Raw genomic sequence first — 18,556 nt, forward strand, 5'->3', positions numbered from 1 at the left:
TCAAATATAGTAACCCACTTGGTTATCATTGATGGAAACTTAGTCATAGAAGAAAGTAGGATTTATTGGTAAGTAGATAATGTGTAAAGTACCATAACTAATATACATGACAAGTGACAGTGAGATGAGTATTCATATGGTGGTCATGATGCAGTACAGATTAAGTGGAGTGATCATAAGAGAAGGCAATTTGATATCTATAAATATTTATGGTAGGATAGAAAAACTAAATGATGATAGTGAGAAGGATTTTATGTGTCAAAATATGATTTTTGAGTATGTTCTTGAGTTACCTATGATAGATTATTGAAATTGAGATTAGTATGATTAATAGAGCCATAAAATAAGGATTGATGATGTGTTATCAATAAATTATGAGTAGTGATGGTTTTTTAGTTAGGAAATTAAAGCAAGATAATGAGAAGATTCAAGAAGAAGCTTGAGGAAGTCAAACACATTTTGACTATTCTAGGGAATCGTACAAGAAAACCTAATTTTGATCAAGGAAGTGATAAAAACATGTAAAGCATATAGGGATATGTGAATTGAATAAGGTATGAACGCAAAAAAAAATTAAATTTGAATGGAAACAAAAAGGATAGAGTATTTGTATGATTTTGTTGGAAGAGAAGAGAAGAGAGAAAAATTGACACTAGTGAGAATTTGTGTAATTATAGAGAGTTTCACCATGTTTCTAAGAAGAGAATGCATAGAGAAATTCTACTCAGTGAGTAGAGAAGAAAATATCTAATAAGCAAGCAATGATACAAATAGATCATCCAACTTATTGTTCCCTAATAGTTTCAGTGAGGGAAATCCCTTAAACCTTAACCCTTCTCTTTGTGTAAAATCCTTTAACAGGGTTCACTCTCAAAAGGAGTTCTAAATCCTATAATGAGGTAGATCCTAAAATATCCTTTTTTTACTCCTAACGATATACAAAATGCTCCTAACAAGGTGAACACCTATAAAGGGTACTTGTAGCTTCTAAGAAGGAAAACATTTTTATTGCAATGGAAGAATTATGGGTATCATCCCCACCATGGTGTTAGGGTTATATTATACCAAAATAATCATATTATGTGTATTTTTCAAGTGGTTGATTGGTACACTTAATCTATTTCATTTCAGCAATTATTTGTTAAGTGTCTTGAATGCAAAGTTTGTGTCATAACCTCGTTTTAAGATATAATTTTAATAATAATTAGATGCTACAATGTTAGAAAATAAATAATGATAATAAATTTATATTAAAATTAATACTAAAATATAAAATAGGAAATAACTATTATTTAATCTATATTATCAATGAAATAATAGTTAGTATGTGAATAGGAAGAAAATAGGACCTATCCTCAACCCAAATTCCCAATAGGAATGATCTAAATTGATTAACCACAAGGAAGTGATCAATGCACAAATGGATCAAACAATGGAGAACATGAAGAAAAGAATAGATCCTATGGTCTTTCTATTTGAGAAGTATGTGCTCAAATCTTTAATAGATAAAAGACAAATACTAACCTTGAAGTAGGATAAATCTGGAAAATTTTGATTTTGGATGTCTATGTACAACTTCGGGGAATTCTACAATCTATTCCAAACTGGAAATGTCAAGATGGAGAAAACCCAGAAAACTTTTATCCTTTTGGAAGGAGGTTGACCTTGACCTAGATAGAGAGGCACAATCTTACCTTGAGGCACAATTATACCCTAAAAAGATGACCTTGCCCTACACCACTCTAACGAAACTTTTGTTCGTGGATCCTGCAAGTTCAATGAAAATGGTATCCAAATATGCTCTTCAATTCATTGTTCCATGCATATATTTGCAAGAAAAATGATTTGTTTGTTTGGATAGGGAGTTTTCCTTGGTCAAACCCTAGTTTGGAATCAACCTTGAAATGTAATTGAAATTGCAATATATATAAACAAATTAAATGAAACTATTCACCTTTCTTATGTTGAAATCCTTGTAGAGGATTCAAACCCTTGAATCCACAAGTAGGGATGCTCTAAATGGATGTAGAAATGTATGTAGGATGTCTCAAATCAATGGCATTAGATCTTCAACACTAATCTTGAATGTATCTTTGCATAGAAAAAGGTTTGGATGAATATGGATGGATAAATCTTCAATGAGATAGCACCATAGATATTGAGTCCTTCAATAGCTAACTATGGACTTCCTTGATGAATTGGATCTTGAAGGCTTGAACACTTGAATGGTTGTAGATTTTCACTTCATAGAATAATGGATGTATAAAAGTAATATTTTGTCCGATATCACAATGCATCTTAGAGAAAAATGAGAGGAGGAAGCTTCCTTATATAGAGATCTAGGGCACAAACTCCTAGAGAAGGTTGAAATGGGAGCATTAAATCCCAATTAACCTTAGCCCCTATAAATGGACTTAGATTAAATGTAATTTAACAGTACCATTCTAAAACTTGAAACAGCTAACCTAGAAGTGAGAAAAAGAAACTTTCTAAAGCCTAGTATCCTGAAACTCCTAGAAATTGAAAATTGGACTTGGGGTTAGGGATGACGTCAACCCTACCCTAGGTTAGGGTTGAATTCATCCTTGACCTAGGTTAGGGTCGAGGTTGACCTTGACCCTTTAGGTCATCCTTGACCTAGAAAGTCAAAGTCCTCAATTTCACAAAGAAAGTTGTCAGAAATAGGCTAGAAATATATATATATATATATATATATATATATATATATATATATATATATATATATATATATATATATATATATATATATAGAGAGAGAGAGAGAGAGAGAGAGAGAGAGAGAGAGAGAGAGAGAGAGAGAGGTAGAATAGGGAAAAACAGAAAGACCCATTCAAGGTGCTTGACATGACCCTAGACCACTTACTTGAGGGCTAAAGACTCTTAACATAGAAGTACTTCCATTTTAAGACAATACAGTATGTTATTTTAAATAATCAAAATTAATTAATTAATTAAATAAATAAATAAAATACAAGAGACAATATTGTAGAAAGTAAGTTAACTTTCTAAATAAAATTTAATAATAAACACAAATAAGTAAGTAAATAAATAATATAACACAAAATAATATAAATTAACTAGATCTAATGAAAAGTCAAGAAATATCTAACAAATAGACATGATTCCTTAAAATTAAGATATAAAAGGGAGGAGAGTTTATTTTAGAGAGGGAAAAAAAAGAGGAGATGAGAGGATTTCCAAAAGGAAAAATGGAAGAGGAAAGTAATATGAAGAAAATAGGAAGTGACTTTCTAAAAAGGTATCAATGATATTGAAAGGTTATGAACCTTTGAAAGGGTCATAATTATGAATAGTTGTGACTCTTCAAAAATATTGTGATTATAAAGTATTGATACTTTTCTAAAGGATTTTAGTTATGAAGTGTTGTGACTTTTTGAAATGATTATAACCATAAAGTGTTGTGACCTTTCAAAGGATTTGTACTATGAAAGTTTGTGACTCTTGGAAAAGAAAAAGAAAAAAAGAGTATATTTATCCTTTCCTTATAATTAGAAAAGGAAGAATTTTAGAAAGTAAATATAGAGTTGAGATAATCTAGAAGGACTAATTCATTGAAGGGTCAACTAATGATAGAGCCACATGGACCAAGAAAAGAGGAAGGTAAGAAATGTATGTTTATAGATTATATTTACTTAATTATGATTATAAATTAATTTATATTAATGAATGATACTTGTAGATAATTTATGCATATACATATGTATATGTAAAGATGTAATTTGAAATGGATAATGCACATGACTTAATGGTTAATGGTTTAAGATCAAGTGAGTCTATTTTTAGGGAAGAGAGTGATAAGATAAAGAGAGCCCTTTGGGAAGAGAGTGATCTTAATGTGGTTAATAGCTTAAGATCAAGAGATTCCCTTTGGGAAGAGAGTGATCTTAATATGGTTAATGGCTTGAGATCAAGAGAGCCCTTTGGGAAGAGAGTGATCTTAATGTAGTTAATAGCTTAAGATCAAGAGAGCCCCTTTGGGAAGAGATTGATCTTAATATGGTTAATGACTTAAGATCAAGAGAGCCCTTTGGGAAGAGAGTGATCTTAATGTGGTTAATAGCTTAAGATCAAGAGAGTCCTTTTGGGAAGAAAGTGATCTTAATATGGTTATAAGGGTTCGTGTCTATTTGTTCAATATTTCTCGACTTTTCATTAGTTTTAGTTAATTTATATTATTTTATGTTATATTATTTATTTACTTATTTGTGTTTATTATTATTTATTATTTATTATTAAATTCTATTTAGAAAGTTAACTTATTTTCTACAATATTGTCTCTTGTATTTTATTTAATTTCTTTCTTTATTCATTTTGATTTTATTTATTTTAATTATTTAAAATAACATACTAATTATTATTTCATTGATAATATAGATTAAATAATAATTATTTCCTATTTTATATTTTAGTATTAGTTTTAATATAACTTTATTATCATTATTTATTTTCTAACATTGTATTATCTAATTATTATTAAAATTATATCTTAAAACAGGAATATGACAATTTGAGATTACAATTATGGTTTACTTATTGTATCGATTCACCCCCTTATTACCACTTCATACCAACATTAAACTTATCAACCTTAAACTTACCCTCGTCTTCCAAGACTCCCACTTAACTATGAGAATCTCACTCAACCTTGAGATCTTCTTGCAAAGGATAACTAAAAAAACTTGACTCTAATACCACTTGATAGGATTATTTAGACAGAAAGATAATAGTTACATACAAATATAACCAATAACTCAAAGGAATAAAACACACATAAGTGGAAAATAAGATAAAAATATTTAAAGTGCTTCACTAAATCTTGGACTATGTCCACCAAAAAAATAGTCCAATATTATTTTCCAGTAACTTCAACATATTACATTTTGTGATCTCTCTTACAACTCAATATTATTGCAAGAAGCTATATATTCTCTTTAGAAAACCCTAACCCTAAGAAAATATTATGTTACTTATGTTGGCTTAAAAAAAATTAACCCTAAACATACTTGACGAGTCAACCTAGGGAAATGTTTGACAAGTCAACCCAAAAATGTGTTCTTCTAAACCCCATGCCTAATGAAAAGTGTTTAGAACTTTCTTTATTAGTCACCACAAACCAACAAATGGCCTATTAATATTGAACTTAATTGTTATACAATAATTTATTCTTTCTCAGGAGTATTATTGGAGCCTCTTAAGGCTTCACGATGTCATTATAGTTGGCTTAAGAGAAAGCCCTTGTGATGCTCTTTCTCAATTAGAAAATCTATTGAAGATCTTATGATTATTTTTAGATGGTATCTTGTGAATTATTTAATAATATTTTGGTTGATTTTTATTTTGTAATAAAAGAGCAAGTTGTACTCTCTCTTTTTTAACACACCTCAACTTAGCATCATTTAATTCTAGGGAAATCATTAGTACATATATGGAGAAGTTGAGAAAGAAATATCCTCCAATAAGAATAAGAAAATGGGAATATAATCCACTTGCACTAGTGGACAAAAAGTTTATTTAATTATATAAGCATATAAATAAATGTTTTTTGCATTTATTAACCGTGGTGTAAATCAAACAACAAAATTATCTATTAGTTATACATCCAAAATTCATAGAAGTGATATGCTTGGTTGATTTCATGAAGTTTAGTAAACTATGTTAGTTTGTGAATGAATTGGCCTCCTTTGAGATTAATAAGGTATTACTTAGGTGTTACATGTAAACTATTAATTATATAGAGACAAAACATTTACTTGAGCTAATATAAGTTATTGGGTTAAAGATATATTATTTGGTATGAAAAATTGAAGCTTGTCAAGGCTCTCGCTCCTAATCCCACCAACATTGCTCCTACTCCTACCCACGTTGCTCACGTTGGGGTTCAAAATGTTGTTTCTTCTACCCTTCATCCTTAGGCTACTACTGGGGATGCCCATCATCCTCAAAATGTGGTTGTGGAAGCTCTTTGCCCTCCTATTATGGCTTGGTTCATTGTTGCAGGTCTTTCTCCCACTGCTCTGGTTGTGGATGCTCCTTGTTCTCCTAATGGTTACCTTGGGTCTCAGGTTGTTGTGGGGAGATCTGCAATTTCTTCTGTGGATGTGGTTTCTATTGAGGCAGGTATTGGTGTTCATGTTCTGATGAAGGGGCTTCGTTCGGTTGTGCCTATTTCTGTAACTAGCCCTCTTGTGCTTCATCTACATTTAGAAATTATTGATGAGATTTTCACATATGTGGAGGATTACTCTTCTACTGCTACTATTTTTCATTTTAGGGGTTTTTGACCCTCTCTTTCAAATTTTCATGCTTGGATTTCTAAATATTGGGAAACAATCATTTCATATTTAGTTCAGATTTACCCTTATGGCAAGGGGTTTTTTAATTATGAAATTTGCAAATGTTGAAGATAGAAATTACATCTTATGTCATGGTTTCTCTTGGGAGGAGGGGTTCCCCTTGATAGCCAAATCTTGGTATCAGGATTTTGATCTAACTACTACATCCTTTAATAAGATTTCTCTTTGGGTAAGGCTATCGAATCTTCCCCTTCACTTTTGGTTGGATTATGTCTTGGAGGTTGTGGGGGATGTCCTTGGGGACTTCTTGTTGGTTGATTTGAATTCTTCCAATGTGTATAGGATGATGTATGCTCACATCCTTGTGGAGATTGATGTCTCCAAGGGGCTCCTCGAAAAGATTAAGTTGGCTTCTCCAAATGGTTCTTGGATTTAGCTTCTTGATTATGAGGGTATTCCCTTTAGATATAAGAAATTTCATAAGACTGGCCATCTCACTGCATTATGCTCCCCTAACATGGTCAGATTGAAGAAATCACCTTCTTGGTGGTTGGGGGTTTCGGACGATCACTATATTGTTCAGAAAGTGTCCATGGATATGGATGGGTTGGATAGCTCTTCTCATAATGATATTTCTTTATTTTTTGAGGATTCTATTGCTCTCTCTAATGATTCGAATGTTGTCCCTATGGCAGTTTTGACTCAGAATGTTGTTGCTGACCCTTCTTTTGTTGTTGAATCTAACAATTTGAATGTTGTTCCATTGGTGGCTTTGATTCAGAATGTTGCTGATGTCTCTTCTTTTGGTGTTGACTCTATTGAGAACATTGTTGTTGGTGTTGATTCAGCTATTTTATCTCCTATTGCGAGGGCTTTAGGAGTTAGTAGTGGGGCTACCCCTTTTCTGGAAATTTCCCTTAGGGATTGGTAGAAGGCTTTCGAGAAGGTGCAGGATGGTTGGACATTAGTTAAAGGGAAAAAAAAAAAGTCAAATCCTCCAAAATTTCTTTTGATATGTCTTTACGTTCTCAAAGGATTGGACCAAAATGTAAATCTTGATGTTTTGTGGCTTTTTGGGTTGTTTGCCCTCTGGTTGGGCTCTTTGGTGTGTCCCTCTAGTTTGTTGGGTATGTTACATAGTTTTTTTAATATCCTTCATTGTTATATCTTTCTTGTCCCTTTGTACAAGGTTTTGGGTCCTTTCAAAACCTATTTTTACATAGTCAAAACATTAAGGCTTGTCAATAGTGTAAGCAACCCACTATATCACTCAAAAGTTAACAAATAATAGGTAAGAAAATTATCCACCTGAAGTGTTCAAAGTTTAAATAATATATATACATACATAAATATTTACTATCAGTTCTAAAATTAGATAGACCAATAGCACTTATATATATATATATATATATATATATATATATATATATATATATATATATATATATATATATATATATATATATATATATATATATATATATATATATATATATATGTTGGAATAATGATACATTTGTCATTAGTTACAACACTTATTTGATTCTGAATGCTTACCGAGTTCATCACTCATTTTATAGTTCATACCGAGCATTCGTTGGTTACCAAGTATGTTCAGTAGTGTTTACCGAGTCAGGAAGGTAAACGAAGGATTTAGTGTTTACCGAGTCAGGAAGGTAAACGAAGGATTTAGTATTTATCGAGTCAGGAAGGTAAATGAATGATTCAGTATTTAACGATTCAGGAAGGTAAACGAAGGATTTAGTGTTTACTAAGTCAGGAAGGTAAATGAAGGTTTCAGTGATTACCAAGACAGAAAGGTAAAAGAAGTATTCAGTGCTTACCAAGTGAATCGAAGGAGTTAGTTTCTACCGAGTGACACAATGTTTACCGAGTCACCAGTGGTTACCAAGTTCCAAGCTACTCAGAGCGATTAGTATGGACCGAGCCCCTACCTCTAACGAGTGCATGACGATGCCGTGTAATGTAGTGGATGCTGAGTGTCAGAAGGTCACCGAGTGAGTTTGAGGAACCTGAGTTTTCTACTATCTGGCCGACTCAGTAATTTTTTGTCCTCTTATGTTCAGTCGACCTTGTTGCTGTAAATATTGGAATGGTATATATGTAATGTATTGTGCCATTTGCAATAGAGTGAAGTAAGAATGCAATTGAGCAAATTGAAAGAGAATCAGCAGCAAAATATTCAGCAAGGTTATCAAGGAGCAGCAAAGATATATCCATCACATCAAGTGATCAATACATAAGATCTAATCAGCAAACCAGTTGCAAGAAGATCCACTGCTTCATCTTAACAGGTGAATCAGTTTGTAAATCCTTTAACAGGGTAGACTTAAAAGCCTTTTGTAAATCTCCTAACAGAGTGCATACTTCATTGTATGTTTGTAAATCCTCTAACAAGGTGGATCTAGCAGTCCTACTTGCTCCTAACAGGGCAGCTCACCAGAAGTGATCATTGTAAGCCTTAACCGGCCAACTTTATACTGCAGTATTGAAGTTTCGTGGGCATCATCCCCACCCCAGTTTTACTTTCAAATTGAAAGGTTTATGGGTCACCAAATCAGTTTGTTAATCTTTTCATGCGTACAGTAAAGTAGATGAATGAATGGTAAATTTGTTATTATGCTGAATTGGTTTAAATTTTTTAAAGGTTACTGATTCACCCCTCCCCTCTCAGTAACCTTGTTAGTCCTGAATATTTCCAACAATTGGTATCAGAGCATTGTGGTTCTCAGGATAAAGTTTAAACAACTTGAGCAAAGATCAAGGACAATGGAGATATTCAGACTTGACAAAACTATTGAGAATGAGAAGCTAGATTTGGAAATGGCCATGATACAACTCAAAAAAGCAAAAGAGCATCTTTCTCTATCGCTAAAAAGAAGGAAAGATCTTGCAAAAGAAATGAATGATCATTAGTATATTGAAACAAAAATTGAAGATCTCATCCCATCAAGTAGTTCAAATGAAGCTAATGAGGCAGACAAGGCAATCAAAGAACTTCTACAAAAGAATGGATCTTTGCAAGAAGAAGTAAGGATGCTAAGATTGGAACAAGAAACTCAATCAATAAGATTTTGTGAAATTATGGAGCAAAGAAACATGATGCAAGAAGAAATAGAAAGAAGGGACAATGAAACTCAAAATCAATCCCTTGAACATGAAGATCTAGCAGATCAACTATCCAATGCAAATGAAGAAATCAGGATTCTCAAAGCACAAAGTGAAAGAATGAGAAATGAATTGAATATTGAAAGTCAAATCAATGAAAGTCTAAGAAGAGACCTAAGATCTAAAAGGCAAATCAATGAAAGCTTGGAAAATGATCTAAATGTTGAAAAACAAGTCAATGAAAGGATGATGAAATCTCAAGCAGACATGAATTAATTGAATCAGCAAAATGAGCAGAATTTTTATAAGCAAAAAGGTAAAGTTGGTCTTGGATACAAGGAAGAAGGTGAATCTTCTGAACAAGGTACCCAAAGGAATCAAAGACCCACTTGTAATCATTGTGGCAAGATAGGTCATACATCTAACAAATGTTGGAGTAATGGTAAAGGTAAATTCAATGGCAAATGTTTCAATTGCAACCAGCATGGTCACAAAGCCAATGAATGCAAGGAGAAACCAAAGTTTGAAGGTGAATGTCACAAATGCAAGAAACAAGGACACAAGGCATCTGAATGTAGATCAAAATCATTCAATCCAGCAGAACAAATTGTCAAAGCAATATTTGGTTGGGATTACAATACTTGGTGCAAATGTCACTATTGTGGAGAATATGGACACATAGGAACAAACTGTAGAAGGCATCACCTAAGGAAGAAAGATACAACCATAAGATTCTATACTTGTACTGAACTTGGTCATATAGCCAAGAATTGCATGAATATAGGAAAGTTTGAAGATGAAAACAAAACTAGATCTGATAATATTCAAAAGAAAATGAAACAACAGTGGATTCCTAAGTCTACCGAGCAAGAAAATTCAAATGATGGAAATGTCACTCTAGAAGTGGGTGACTCCACCATTCCTAATTAGACTTATCAAGAAGGATAAGGGACTGCATCTTCAAGCCATATCCTAAGCAGTTCCAGAAAGAAGGAGTGAAAATGATAAATTAGTATTGCAGATACAAGTCATAATTCACAGTGTTGCATCTACCGAGTAAGGTTGGTTTTCAGACTTTACCGAGCTTGGTCGGGAAAATAAGAAAGGTTTTGTGTGTTCACTGAGTTGCAAGGTTTACCGAGTAAGTCAGTGACTATTTGTAAAACCCTAATTCTCAACTACCTTCGTACCCGAGCATTAATGACAAAATTTTGATCAAAAAGGTAGAATTTGATCTCATTTTTCACCACGAATTCAGAGTTCACTGAGAAAATATACTTTCAAGTGCATCCAAGTGAGTTCAAGTGATTTGAAGTGATTTTCCAGCGAAGAATTTGTGTTACGAAATCATTCTCTCACCGAGCAGCAATGGCATCCGCAAGCACCAGTGGCAGCAAGGTGAAGAAAGGTTCTGAAATGCTTGTGAAGGGAGTCGAATGGAAGGCGCCCAATTTCAAAATCGTTCCTACCATCGCTAAATCACTCGACCCGCATGGAGCTCAATCGCAGATCCCTCCAAAGGTACTTCTTATCAATGATATTCGTACTCATTTCAAGTGTACTATGCAAGAAATAGGGACACTAGATATGGATAGTACCCTAGCCGAGTTATGCATGGATGGAACCCTAAAACTCGAGTTTAAACATTTGGAAACCAAAGGTTTAACCCATATCCCGCATCTGCCAAGGAGTTTCCAAGTGAAATGGGTAAGGTATATCTTAAGCCGTGTGCATGATGGACAATTGTGGTTAGAGCAACCCATTCTCATAACGAAGAAGATGATCCACAAGATCATGGGTTTACCAATGTTGACCAAAGCCAAAACCACCAAAACCCTAGGTCAAGATGAACTTCAGAAATTAACCCAAGCTGTATGGGATGGCAGAGGTTTAAAGCTTAACAATGTTTTAGATATAGAACTGAAATTTGGTATTTGTGTTATTGCATACAAATTGTATAGTTCTAGCAGGCTGAATAGTGTACCCTGTGAGGCTATAGATTTGGCATATAAGATTGTGAAGAAAAACATGGAGTTTGACCTAGCTGATGTGCTATTAAGACAATTGAATAAAAACATGGATAGCATAAGGACTGCAAAGACAAACCCCTGTAAATTTGGTTCTTTGCTAGTTTGTTTATTTTTCTATGTACAAAAATTCTTTCAATCTAAAGGTGCACTTGTATGGAGGAAAGATACTCCAATTTTGTATCAAATAAATGAGTTCATAGCAAAAATGGGTATCAATTTTAACAAGGTAATGGATAATTATTTTGAAGATTTCAAGGAAAGGATGAACAACAGGTTTAGGATACCTCTAAAACTTGTTGAAGATTATAAGGATGATGTATGTTTCATGGTTGACTGTGACAGAGTCTACATCCAGGCAGTCAAACCCCGAGTGGCATGGGTAAAACCATTGCCCTATGAGCTAAATATTGATGATGCCAGAGATATCATTGAGGCACTGGTAAATGAACCAGTGGATCCCAAGTTGCCTGCATTTGGAACCTATGAAGAGGCAAAGGTTAGAATAGAGCTTGAAATCAAGCTTCCTCAAGCAATCTCTAAAGGCAAGAGAAAGATAGAAAAGCTAAAAGCTGATACTGGATCTCTTATGCTTACCGAGGGCAATCGTGAGGATGAAGAAAAGGAAGAAGAAGAAGAGGAGCCAGAAAAGGAAGTAGAACCAGCAAAGAAAAAGGGTAGGGTAATCATTACCAAACCTCAGGCGGTGTTCACAAGGAGAACCAGGAGAGGCAAGAAAGAAGTTGTGTTCAGCAAACCTCCTCTAACCTTTGAAGAAAGGATGAAACAACTAAGGATTGGTGCAGGAATCAACAATTTCAAGGCATTGAAATATGAAACCAGAACTCCTGCTGAGCAAAAAGAAATTGAAGATCTGATAATGGAGAAGTTGGGAACCTGGAAATTCTCCTCAGACCAATTTATTTCCCAAATTCCTGTTGAACTGTTTGATAAAATAAAGGTGAGATGGGAGAACACCGAGCAAATAGTTAAAGACATTTTTGAGCAAAGATTAAGAGAACTGGTCCCCAGCCTAACAGATGCAGAAATCAAAAGGGCATTGAAGGATCATGAAGGCAGAATGAATATGAGATTTAATACATGTCTCATATTGCTAAAAAGCATTGAGCCAATTGTTAAAAATGCAACTGATGTCTGGAATGATTCATATAAACTGCATAAGACAACTGAGGAACCCATAGAGATCAAGGATGATGATGACAATGGTGATGATGAAGAGGATATGGATGGTGGCAACACCATTTCCATGGAAGTAATTGATGAAGACCTTGAACAGGTAATAAAAAAGAAGGAAGAAGAAGAAAAGGAGGAAGAAAATGTTAAGGAAGAGGATGATGCAGTCAAAATTGCAGCAGTTGTCATTGCCTCCCTTCCTCACTCTCCACCAAAGACTGTAAAATCTACTATGGAGATAGGATCTTCAAGCAAGATTGTGAGCACAACAGAGACTTCCATTGCTCAATTTCCTCCAGTCTCCTCTCAGCTCCAGGTTTCTGCAATGCAAGTGCCAAGCACTTCATCTACCGAGCTGGCAGTCACTTCTTCAGTTACTAAGCTTCAAAGCACATCATCAACCACCGAGTCATCCACTGCAGCAGTTACTTCACCGAGTATATCTCTTCCACCTGCAGCTTGTACAGTAAGTCTTCCAAGTTTCTTATCAATTTTTTCTTCCTCAGCCACATTGGCCCCAATTTTTGCTCCAGTCAGTTCTCCAATTGTAAATATACTAGAATGTACATCATTTTTGAGTAGTACATCATTTTTGGGAAGTATATCAAGTTTTGATACAGCCAGCACTTCTCTTAGTTTACCTTTAGTTGGTCCCATTCCAGTCTTGACTGCTAGTCCTGCATCATCAACCATTGTATCTACTTCAAAAGGAAAAGAGGTAAGTACTGCAGATAAACCAAAGACACCATTGAAACTGCTGCTTACAGGCAAAGTATTAGATGGTGATATAGATTTGGATGAAGAAATTGTCATTCCAAAGATAAATCTATAAACTGCTACAGTTAATGAACTAAGATTCGCTAGTCAGCGTCTAGAGCAAAAGGCACAACAAATGCAGCTAAGGAATGAAAGGGACAGAGAATTCAACATAATTGAGAGTGCTAAAAACATAATAACTGAGGCTATAAGTGTTGATGTGGATTCATCTCAACACATTTTGTTGCAGCTAGAAGAAGCGATGAATAAATTTCATGAGGATATCTCAGGACAAGAAAATTTAATGGAGAAAGCAGAAAGGAAATTTGAAAATAAGGTGCTTGAGCACATTGCTCAGCACTTAGCAATAAAATAGGTTGAATTAACCTCAATTTTGTCTAACATTGAAAACTCTTTTAATAACGTAACCTCACTTTTTGCAAAACTTTGTGATGTTACCGAGTATACAAAGGAAATAAGAGAAAAGTTAAATAAGATAGATAAGGATCTGAAGATAAGTGCCCAATTTCTGAAACTTGACCCCATCTCAAGCTCATCTCATCACCTCAGGATCAAATTTTTGGCAGAGAAGCATGTAGAGCTACTCAAAGAGGAAGGAAGGATAAGGTCTACACTGTTGGAAATTCAGAACATGATCCTTCCCATCATGAACACAATGCAGAAACACATTGCATATTCAAAAACATTGATCCATGACAATAACTTCTCTGTTGCAGACCATGTGATTGAACTTTCTGCAGAAGTTCAAGTAGCTCTCTCCACATGTAAATTCCTGCAAGACAATTGGGATAAAACTCTGCAACTAATTCTTCAGGTACATTCTGAGTTTATCACACATTTTGGTGTCTCCATGTAAATACATTCTTTATTCTTTGGCATTATTGTCAAAAAAGGGGGAGAAAGTAATATATAGAGGAGAATCAGACACAAAAGGGGAGAAGGTAATAAAGTAATAAAGAAATAATGATAGTGGTGATAATATGAATAAAGACATATAACTCATGTAAAAATCTTGTGTATAATGTATGGGGGAGTTATATGTAAGGTAGCCCATGTATATTCAGCATAGCAGAATCAAGTCAGTTTTGTCAGATCTTGTATATAAATTTTGGCTCATAAGTGTTTTTGTCACTAATGCCAAAGGGGGAGATTGTTGGAATAATGATACATTTGTCATTAGTTACAACACTTATTTGATTCTGAATGCTTACTGAGTTCATCACTCAATTTACAGTTCATACCGAGCATTTGTTGGTTACCAAGTATGTTCAGTAGTGTTTACCGAGTCAGGAAGGTAAACGAAGGATTTAGTGTTTACCGAGTCAGGAAGGTAAACGAAGGATTTAGTATTTACCGAGTCAGGAAGGTAAATAAAGGATTCAGTATTTACCGAGTCAGGAAGGTAAATGAAGGATTTAGTGTTTACCGAGTTAGGAAGGTAAATGAAGGTTTCAGTGATTACCAAGACAGAAAGGTAAAAGAAGTATTCAGTGCTTACCAAGTGAATCGAAGAAGTTAGTTTCTACCGAGTGACACAATGTTTACCGAGTCACCAGTGGTTACCAAGTTCCAAGCTACTCAGAGTGATTAGTATGGACCGAGCCCCTACTTCTGCCGAGTGCATGACGATGTCGTGTAATGTAGTGGATGCCGAGTGTCAGAAGGTCACCGAGTGAGTTTGAGGAACCTGAGTTTTCTACTATCTGGCCGACTCAGTAATGTTTTGTCCACTTGTGTTCAGCCAACCTTGTTGCTGTAAATATTGGAATGGTATATATGTAATGTATTGTGCCATTTGCAATAGAGTAAAGTAAGAATGTAATTGAGCGAATTGAAAGAGAATCAGCAACAGAATATTCAGCAAGGTTATCAAGGAGCAGCAAAGATATATCCATCACATCAAGTGATCAGTACATAAGATCTAATCAGCAAACCAGTTGCAAGCAGATCCACTGCTTCATATTAACAGGTGAATCAGTTTGTAAATCCTTTAACAGGGTAGACTTAAAAGTCTTTTGTAAATCTCCTAACAGAGTGCATACTTCATTGTATGTTTGTAAATCCTCTAACAAGGTGGATCTAGCAGTCCTACGTGCTCCTAACAAGGCAGATCACCAGAAGTGATCATTGTAAGCCTTAACCGGCCAACTTTATACTGCAGTATTGAAGTTTCGTGGGCATCATCCCCACCCTAGTTTTACTTTCAAATTGAAAGGTTTCTGGGTCACCAAATCAGTTTGTTAATCTTTTCATGCGTACAGTAAAGTAGATGAATGAATGGTGAATTTTTTATTATGTTGAATTGGTTAAAATTTTTTAAAGGTTACTGATTCACCCCTCCCCTCTCAGTAACCTTGTTAGTCCTGAATATTTCCAACAATATATATATATATAGAAATTCAATGAATCGTATCTTTATATATTTACATATGGCCCATTTAGTAGAATAACATATATATAGTTAATAAAATTGTCCATTAAATATGGATGTGTGTGTACATATATATACATATACTTATATATATATATATATATATATATATATATATATATATATATATATATATATATATATATATATATATATATATATATATATATATATATATTACACACATACATCTACATGTATATCTATAAATATGTATATAGCCATGTGTGTGTGTGTGTGTGTGTCTACACACACACACACACACACACCATGTATGTGTGCATTTGTGTGTGTGTGTAGTGTCAAACATGATAGTAAAGATTTGATAATATAATCTTTACCATAAATTTTTATTTTTTTCTAATTGTATAATTGTGTGTGGGTGTGAGAATATAGTTAGCAAGTCATAAGTAAGCCTCACTATCATTCCCTAGTAAAATTAGTGACAGTTGTACATTTAAAATATAAAATTTTAGAAAATAATATAATATGGAGTGTGGTGTAAAATCTTTGCAATAGGCATAATATATTGAGGTCAAAATATTTGGTGATCCAATTCAATAAGATAGATTGATCCCTAGAGGACTTAATAATTGTATGTTATTTTCATTTGAAATAGTTGAAACATTTAATCTTAGATTACCCATGTAAGACATTATAGATTATCAATATAAGACATCAAAAATAAATATTTACTCTCGCTAAAGTCATTGTTATCAATATCTTCAACTAGACTATCATAATGGGATCATTGCCTACCTACTAAAGTTTCATTAAACAAGTTGGGACCACTTTTGATGTTGGACTTTAAATGTTACCTGGATGAAATAGAGGCTCATTCTCTACCTAAGAAACTCCCACTAAACAAGCTTTGGTAGTGAAAGGGGATGAAGGCTTTGGCAATTTCACATTTGAAATTATGGAGGTGAAGGTAGAGATGAGTACTAGTAAAAATGGAAGCAAATTTCAATTTACAAACATGCAAGGAAGAAAAAAATTCAAAAAGAGAGGTTGCATTTGTATTGTGTTAATGTTTGGTAGCTTCAGTTGGATAAACTCAAGAGACTAAACTAAAATTTTAAATCATGTTGTGTGTGTGTGTGTGTGTGTTATGTGTAGTTAAATCATAAATTGTTGTATTAATTAAATATTAATGAATAAACATGTCTCATGAAAGGACGTGTCTATCCATATCTCATCAACAATATAAAGAGAGATTGTTGCACTTGGAACACACATACCAAATAGGCAGTTTTAATACATTTGTAGTGATCTCAAAATTTCAACATGGTATCAAAGCCAGGCTACAACTGTAAGAAAATCAAAGATGCAACAGAAATTCATAACTTAACTAGGAGGATTTGGGAATTCATAAGGTTTGAAGACATTAAATTCAATACCAGAAGGGGTGTATCCAATCAATGTAATAGTAGTAGCCAACGATCAAAATGGGAAGAGCTCTGACATTGGATGACAAAGAAACTTACATCAGTCTATTCCAAGATGGGCATAAAAGGGTGGAGAATGAACAATAGCCTTTCATTTTGAGGAAAAGAAAAAGGAACTAATGCAAGTGAGTAATAATGCAAATGCAATTATACTATAATCATAAAGCATGCGTTTTGTGGGAGTAATAACCAAAAATTGGTAATTTGGATTTATAAGAAGAAGCACTTTTGAAACCACGGTGTCCACGTGAACTAATAAAGAAACAACTTTGTTAATGACACTTCACGTTCTCCATAATAAGTTTGAATTTGAATCGAAAGCCATGAGATCGGTTATAAATGGGAAGTCAAATCTTGTAGTGCTTACCCCTAGTTTACTTTTCATGTTTTATTGTTGAATTCTTCTAGGCCAACTTTTATGGTTATGTGTTATATGGTTTAATGGTATTTGGTTACCTGATTAGATTGATGTTATTTCCTATTTAGATTATATATTTGATGAGCTACTTGATACTCGGTTATTTCATGTGTTCATGGTTATTCTTTCAATGATGATGCTTTGTATGTTTAATATAGTGATTCAGTTGTTTCATTATGACAGATAGATGGATGATTTATATACGATGTTCATGGTTACTTACCCCATACCTGCATGTGTATTGTGTACATGTATGTTTTAATTTATGTTTGACATTTCTAATGTGGTTGAGGGAGAGAGTCATAGTCACCTGCTAGTCGAGATCTACATGTTGTACCACTCCCTGCCATTACCTATTTAGTTTAGATATATATGCATATGTACATGTTTGACTTTTATGCAGATTGCAAGCATTGGGCATTGACTTCCCTAAATTGCTAGGATGAGTGTGCCCTATCGTAGTATCTCAATGGTAAAGAGGGGAGATAGTTCTCAAGTCCAAATCCTAAATCAAGCCAATTATCCTAAAATATAGGACAAGTATCTAAGTTATCTACCTTACCAAATTCTCCAAGTGACGTGAATTCAAGAATTTTTACCTTGGAGTTTGAATTCATACTGTCTTTTAGATAAGTTTTCCTTTTTCAATTGGTGGGTCTACTTGATTTTCAGTTATAATTAAATCAAATAAAGTTATTATTTAATGATTTAATTTAAAGAAAAAATTATAAATAAAAATTTATATTAAATTAATTGAGAAATTAATAAATGGAAGTGAATTTAAAGATCTAATTAAA

The sequence above is a fragment of the Cupressus sempervirens genome, chromosome 4, assembly GCF_028749045.1.
Source record: "Cupressus sempervirens isolate cs-2001-9-10 chromosome 4, ASM2874904v1, whole genome shotgun sequence".
Lineage (NCBI taxonomy): Eukaryota > Viridiplantae > Streptophyta > Pinopsida > Cupressales > Cupressaceae > Cupressus > Cupressus sempervirens.